Below are 8,361 nucleotides of genomic sequence, written 5' to 3'. Positions count from 1 at the left end.
TAGTAAGGTTTTTTGTTTATGTATTCCTTGTTTGTCTGTACACCTCTATTTTTTTATTCAGTCTTGTAAATAAACTGCATCCTTCTTATATTTTAAGTGGAAGGAGTTCTGGTCCTCATTATTAGTCTAATTGGGTGAATTTGCACAAAGTAGCAGACAAAAAGGAACCCTCTATTTTTGTTAATGGGAATTTTTTTTCTAAATTAGAAATTCTGGATACCTCCCAGAAAACATGATGTTTTGACACCTCATGCCCTTCTCTCTTCTCTTCTCTTCTCTTCTCCTTCTCTTCTCTTCTCTTCTCTTCTCTTCTCTTCTCTTCTCTTCTCTTCTCTTCTCTTCTCTCTCTTTCTCTTCTCTTCTCTTCTCTTCTCTTCTCTTCTCTTCTCTTCTCTTCCCTTCCCTTCCCTTCCCTTCCCTTCCCTTCTTTTCCCTTCCCTTCCCTTCTTCCCTTCCCTCCCCTCCTCTTCTCCCTTTATGCTTCCACTGCCCCCTTATTTTTATTCACCACCCCCCAATTGCACCCTAGGCTACTACCACCCCCCTGGATTGTTCCAGCACCCCCCAGGGGGCAATATCGTCCACTTTGGGAAACACTGCTTTATATGGATTATGGAGAAGTGTATTACCACACTTGAAGAGTTCACCCTTAAACGGATTTTAATCTTTGGCCAATGTACATATTGAGATGGAAAAAGAAGACATTGTTAACAACCAATTGCATAATAAATACACATTCTTACATTTATGGATTTGCCTCATTTTCATTTATATGCAAGGACCAATCCTTTTCCAGTCATGCAATTGGTCCTGTTGGCCTGGTATACTGGTGGCCAGGGCCTTTTTTTTTTAGAAAAAGCCCAGTATTTCATATTAAGCCACACACCCTGACATCATCATTGTTTAGCAGAAGCTCATTTGCATGTTAGGCCACACCCCTTGATGCCACGCCAGCCGAAACTGCATTCCTGCGTGTTCCTGCTCAAAAAAAGCCCTGCTGGTGGCAGCTAGCCTGGGGCACAACTAGACAACACATTTGGGAGCTGTGATCAGGCCTCCTGTGGGTGATCTGGATCAGTTCCATGGAACTGGGTGACAGGAAATCTCACCCTGTCACCTCATTTTCATTTCCTGATGTAAACATTTCACCTGGTATTTTATCTCAAAAATGAAAGAACAGAGCGATTAAGGGGGCAAAGGGGTAAAATTCTAGGTTCCTTCTGGGGAATCATGGAGACAGTCAAGTCACATGTTTTTCTTTCATAAGATGTTTGGTTTAGGAGGTGGTAGGGAGAAGGCCATGGTAGGACTCAGCAGCGCTAAGAAGACATGCAAAACTATAAAAGAACAAGATTTGAGTCCCTTACCACTAGGGTTGCCAGCTCTACTTTGGGAAATACCTTGAGATTTGGAGGGTGGAGCCTGAGGGTGGCAGGGTTTGGGGTGGTGAAGGACTACAATGTGGTATAATGCCATAGAGTCCACCTTCCAAAGCAGCCATTTTCTCCAAGAAAACTGACCTCTGTCACCTGGAGATCTGTTGCAATCCTAGGTGATCTCCAGCCACCACCTGGAAGCTGGCAACTGTAACAACCACCTTAGAGACCCACAAGATTTTGGCAGTATAAGCTTTCAAGAGAGGAAGCTCTTCATCTGCTGAAGGGAGCTTTGACTCTGGAAAGCTTATACCCCCCCCCCCCAAAAAAAAAATCTTGTTGTTCTCTAAGGTGCTGCTGGGCTTGAATCCAGCTCTTCTACTACTGACCAAGATGGCAACCCTCCTGAAATTATGTGAAAATATATTTTCTTTCTGGCAAAATGTATCTTAATGGAAATGATTGTATCCTCCTTTGCTCGGCATTGTGATCCCAGTCCAAAATGGTCATCCATGTTACCTACTCAGAGAGGTTTAAAGGGATGTGAGATCCGTTCTGTAATGTCTCGGCTGCATCCTCAGGGCAAGGCTTTTCTTGGGTCCCCACCTGTGTGACTTTCTAACTAGGACTGGCAGGATCTGTAACCAATGGGAATTAAGCCAAAGACCTAAGCACCATCTGATTTGTAATGTTGGGCTTTGGTTGGAACCCTAAGTAACACTGGAAGTCACCTCTTGCCACAGTCTGTGAATCAATTAATGAGTCTTCATGCTCCAAGAAACACTCACTACAGTAGAAGTTGAAACTGAGAGGTGGAAATGAAGAGGCAAATTTGTTTTTTTTTATAATGAGCTTTCTTGTTTTCTGGATTTTGTGAACATAACAAGGAGGACAGTCCTGGAATTACTCTTGGCATTTGAAATACATTTTTGTTGTTCTCCTCCCTTTAGTCTCCCCAGGTTATTGGAACATCAGATGTTACAGCCACAGCTTCAAAGAATTATGCTTAGACAACATCTGGTAATAATAACACTAACGAAAATGCTATAGAAAAACAAACTAAAGTATGAACAACTTGCTTACTAGGGGGATGCATTGACCTAGAGGTTGTTTGGTTTTTTACTATGGTCTTTTTAAAAAAATGGGAAGAGAAGTGGGTCTTTTAAAAAGTCAATGCTTTTGTAAATCTCCCAATTGTCTTCTAAGCATCCACTTGATAAATGTTCTGAAGAGGGCTAACAAAAGCTCTTAATTAGCATGAGTAAAAAAATTAGGAAAACACTTTTCTGTGTCAGTATTCCAGAAGTTCATAGTGTCACACCATTTTATTTAAGAGAGCCAAGTATTACACTGCAGGGGAAATGTACTAGGGATGCCATCCTGCAGATGGGACCTGATGATCTCACAGAATTACACCTCCTCTTCAGACTACTGAGATCAGTTCCCCTGGAGAAAATGGATGCTTTGGAGTACTATGGCTTTGCACCCCACTCAGTTCCCTGTCCTCCCCAGGCTCCATCTCCAAATCTCCAGGAGCTTCCCAATCCTACCCCTATCCCCCATTAGTGGCCACTCTAATGTTCTTCTAAATTCATTTCGTTTTGCCTGAAACTGGTAACAGTTTCAACATGTTGATAACATGTTGACTTTCCTGAGTAAATCATTGGATAAGAAGGCATGTTCTCTTACAGCAGTGGCCTCCAACCTTTTTGGCACCAGGGACCGGTTTTGTGGAAGAGAATTTTTCCACAGACCGGTAGGGGTGCTAGGGATGCCCCCATGCCCCCCAAGCTGCCCCCATGCCCACCCCTACCCCCACCCCCCATGGGAGTCTTTAAATGAGAAATAGGTGAAGGTCTCTGCCTCACTCTATGGCCCGGTTGCTAACAGCCAACGGACCAGTCCTGGTCCATGGCCTTGGGGTTGGAGATCCGTGTCTTACAGAACAGGAAGCAGATAGTAGGAGTGAACAGGCAGTTTTCACAATGTGAAGAAATATGCAGTGAATTTGCCCATGGATCTATATTGGGACCAGTACTATTACATTTTTTATACATTATCTGGAGTGAAGGGTGAACAGGGAGGTAGCCAAGTTTCTACCTGACATCAAAATTGTTCTTAGTGGTGAGAACCAAAGTGGATTGTGAGGAGCTCTGAGATTAACTCACCAAACTGCTGAATGTCAGTAAAATGGCAAATGTGGTTCAATATAATAAATGTAGAGTGATGCACACCACAGCAAAAACTTCTAATTTTCCATATATGCTGAATGGAACTGAACTGGCAGCAACTGACTGAGAAAAAGGTCCTGGGGTCATGGTGGATAACAATGATTTTTTTTTTCCAATTCAGCAATGAAAAGGACAAGTTCTATGCTAGGGATTATTAGGAGTGGAAAAGAAAATGGCCAGCATGATGCCCTTGCACAGATTTATGGTATAGCTGCATTTGTACAGTGTCAGTTATCCACATGGAAATGATGGATAGATAGATAGACAGGCAGAGAGACAGACAGATGAGAGAGAGAGAGAGAGAGAGAGAGAGAGAGAGAGAGAGAGAGAGAGAGAGAGAGAGAGAGGGTTGAAGAAGTGCAGAAGTGGGTAACCAACTGCTCAAGGGACTGGAACATCTTCTTTAGGTGGAAGGGCTTTGGGATTAGGACCTTTTTATGTTGGAGAAAAGGGTGAACAGCGAAGTAGCCAAGTTTCTACCTGACATCAAAATTGTTCTTAGTGGTGAGAACCAAAGTGGATTGTGTGGACAGAAATTTTTCTCCCTCGCTCAATAACTCTAAGCCAGTCACCTAATGAAAATGACTGGGAATGGATTCAAGGCAAATGAGAGAGACATTAACATACATTCCTGCCAAGGTGAGGTTCCAACAACCTCCTCTCTCCCCCATGCCCTGCCTAGCTCCAGCTCATTAATTCATGGTGTTTACATTGATGTGCTAAATATATCCATGTGTTTCTGCCGCTCTCACACTTTTGTTTCATTTATGAATTCCTTTTGTGCAGAAGAGGATTAGGAAGTGCGAAGTTGGGAATTTATTTAAGATCAAACCAATCTGGGCTCACACATAAGGTTGCCAGCTCTGGGTTGGGAAATACTTGGAAACTTTAGGGGTGGAGCCTGGGGTGGGGCGGGGCCTCAGTGAAGTATAATGAAATAGAGTCCATCCTCCAATGCAATCATTTTCTCCAAGGGAACTGATCTATGTGGTCTGGATATCAAATGCGATAGTGGGAAATCTCCAGGTGCCACCTGGAGGTTAGCAACCCATCAAAATGCTGGCAGTTGTACATTCCTCCTTACCTTTCTCCCAGGTGCAACTTCAGTGACTCCCACGAGTCCTGTTCTGTTCCCTCCAGGATATTCATTTCTACTGCTCATTTCCTTGGTGTCCCAAACTGATCTCAAGACTCAGCATCTATTTCCAATTCTTTCCAGGCACTGCATGGCACACCTCAGACTTCACCTACTTAATCTACGAAGGGAATGAGAACAGCCCCTGCCTGGTTGCTTGGCCATGAGCAGTCCCTACCTTGCCTTGATTTTAGTGGCCTGGATCCTGGAGAATGATATGGGAACCAAATCTGATTAATAGTTTCTTGGAATTTATCCATCTTTTTGTGGGTTTTGGGGCGTACATACAGGAGTGGAATTCTAGCAGGATCTCCTTTGCATATTAGGCCACACACCCCTGATATAGCCAATCCTCCAAGAGCTTACAAGACTCTTTTTTCAGGGGTGTGTGGCCTAATATGCAAAGGAGATCCTGCTAGAATCCCACCCCTGTGTACGTATGTGTTAATATGTCAAGTTACAACTGATTTATGATGACCCAAGCAAGGGGATGTCAAGGCAAGTGAGTAAGCAGGGGTGGTTTGCCATTGCCTTCCTCTGCAGGGTCTTGCTTGGACATCCCCTTGGACATCCAAGTACCAGTCCTGCTTAGCTTCTGAGATTTGATGAGAACAGGATATACCACACCATTCCACATCCCATGTATGTTGATACAGAGTGGGAAATTGCTCTCTGTCTATATTTTGAATAATATTTTTTTAAATTACAGATCTATACATTTATATTTCTATATGTATACATATAGATAAAGGTAAAAAGGTAGGTATAAATTTTAAATCAATATATGTAAAGAGAAGCAAAATAATAATAATAATAATAATAATAATAATAATAATAATAATAATAATAATAATAATAATAATAATAATAATAATAATAATAATAATAATAATAATAATAAAACATTTTATTTATACCCCGCCCTCCCCACCAAGGCAGGCTCAGGGCGGCTTACAGGACATGGCAAAAGCCATATTAAAACAATAAAACAAGATTATACAGTTCAATACAGTTAACAATTAAATATTTAAATAATTTAAAAACAGTCTAAAAATATAATCTAATAGTGCTACTATCTCAGTTATGTTAATGATGGTGTGGTGTTTATTCCAAGCTCCATCTTAGAAGGCTAGCCGGAAGAGGGCAGTTTTGCAGGCCCTACGGAATTTGCCAAGATCCCGCAGTGCCCGCAACTCTTCCGGCAGCTGGTTCCACCATTGGAGTGCTTTTATAGAGAAGGCCTGTTCTCTAGTTGTTTTTAGTTTGGCCTCTTTTGGCCCAGGTACTTCCAGAAGGTTTTGTGAACTGGATCGTAGTGCTCTCTGGGGAACATATGGAGAGAGGCGGTGCCTAAGGTAGGCAGGTCCTCGGCCATATAGGGCTTTAAAGGTAGTAACCAGCACCTTGTAACGAACTCAGTAAACAATTGGCAGCCAATGCAGCTCCCACAGCCTAGGCTGCACATGTTCCCACCGAGGTAGGCCCAACAGCAGTCTGGCTGCTGCATTCTGTTCTAGCTGCAGTTTCTGAGTTCGGCACAGGGGCAGCCCCATGTAGAGGGCATTACAGTAATCTAGCCTCGAGGTGACCGTTGCATGGATCACTGTTGCCAGGTCATTGCATTCCAGGAAGGGAGCCAACTGCCTCACCCACCTAAGATGAAAGAAGGCGGATTTGGCAGTGGCTGCTATCTGGGCCTCCATTGTCAAGGAAGACTCCAGTAGCACTCCCAAGCTCCTGACCCTGCGCACTGGTACCAGTAATGCACCGTCAAAAGCTGGAAGGGAGATCCATCCCTCCTGACCACCGCGCCCTAAGCAAAGGACCTCTGTCTTCGCTGGATTCAATTTCAGCCCACTCGACCTAATCCAATCTGCCACAGCTTGCAACGCCCGGTCCAAGTTTATAGGGACATCGGCAGCCCGGCAGCCCATCAGTAAATAGAGCTGGGTGTCATCCGCATACTGGTGACAACCCAGCCCGTATCTCCGTGCAATCTGGGCAAGGAGGCACATATAGATGTTAAATAACATCGGGGAGAGAACTGCCCCCTGAGGCACCCCACAGTTAAGTAGGTGTCTCCGGGACAGCTCTCCCCCAATTGCCACCCTTTGTCCCCGGCCCTCCAAGAAAGAGGAAAGCCACTGCAAGGCTAGCCCCTGAATCCCAGCGTCAGTGAGGCGGCGGGTCAGCAGCCGGTGGTCGACCATATCGAATGCAGCCGAAAGGTCTAACAACAGCAATACTGCCGCACCGCCTCGGTCCAGATGTCGCCGGAGATCATCCAAGAGGGCGACCAATACTGTCTCTGTCCCATGGCCCGGGCGGAAGCCGTACTGGAATGGATTTAAAGTGGAAGCGTCATCCAGGAAACTCTGTAGCTGCAACGCCACAGCCCTCTCTATGACTTTGCCCAGAAAGGGCAAGTTTGAGACCGGCCGGTAATGAGCCAATTCGGCTGGGTCTGATGTAGCTTTTTTCAGGAGGGGGCGGACCACTGCCTCTTTCAGAGGGCTTGGAAAAGAACCCTCCGAAAGAGATAGGCTTCCCAACCCTCCCGCCCTGGCGGGGGACCCCAGGATTGCCAGCTTCTTCCCCTGCCCCCCCAAAAAAACGGAAGTGGGGGGAGGGGGGAGAAACGGCACCAAGGAGCGGCAGGATGGTCTCCTGGTTGGAAAGCCTCAGCCTTCGTAATGGAGGCTCTTCCTTTTTGCTGCGCCGTACATCGCCCAGCCCTGGGATTCCTGGGAAGTGCAGTGAGAATGCCGTCACCGCCTTCCATCGTTGGCCACACCTTCCTGTGAGAGACCCAGAGAAACGAAACTTTGTAACGGGAGGGCTCTGGTCTTCCAGGGTGGGAGGTGTGACGCCGGCAACCTCTGCATCCCATTGGCTGAGGCTACTGGTTGGGACTTCCCACCTTTCCGCCCTCCGCAAGCTTCCCGGCCCCGGCGACCGCAGAAGCTGCTGCTCAGGGGAAGGTAAGGCGCGTTGTCTGGTAGCGAAGAGACCCAGAGGGTGCATGCCAAGGGGAGGGGATGGAGGGGCGACCTGAGCAGTGGACCAAGCTGTTGAACCCCGCGCCCCACTTTTGATACCTCTAGGGGACTGGGCGTGTATGGGGAGCGGGGATTCTCGGCTGACACTGGCTTGCAAGCTGCGAGAGCTGACGGTATGTCCTCTGCATCTCTTCCTTTCGCTCGTGGGAAGCGCTGTGGGCAGCCGAAGGAAAGGGAGGGCAACAGGGTTGCCAATCCCCAGGTGGGGGCAGGGGATCCCCCCGGTTTGGAGGCCCTCCCCCCCTTCAGGGTCGTAAGAGTTCAATTAGGCTTGTCACAGCCTTGATCTTGGCTCCACCCCTAATGTCTCCTGGCTCCACCCCCAAAGTCTCCTGGCTCCACCCCCAAAGTCCCCAGATATTTTTTAAATTGGACTTGGCAACCCTAGAAAGAGATCTATTTATGATGTCCCGTATAGGACATCTCAGCTCCTCCTGGCAAGCTTTAATTAGCCAGGAGGGGCATGGGTCCAGATCGCAAGTTGTTGGGCATACAGTAGAGAGGATTCTGTCAACTTCCTCTAGGTCGAGCGGGTCGAAACGGTCCAGAGTCAAACCAGA

The sequence above is a fragment of the Heteronotia binoei genome, chromosome 5 (assembly GCF_032191835.1).
Source record: "Heteronotia binoei isolate CCM8104 ecotype False Entrance Well chromosome 5, APGP_CSIRO_Hbin_v1, whole genome shotgun sequence".
Lineage (NCBI taxonomy): Eukaryota > Metazoa > Chordata > Lepidosauria > Squamata > Gekkonidae > Heteronotia > Heteronotia binoei.
This window is presented reverse-complemented; position numbering follows the sequence as displayed.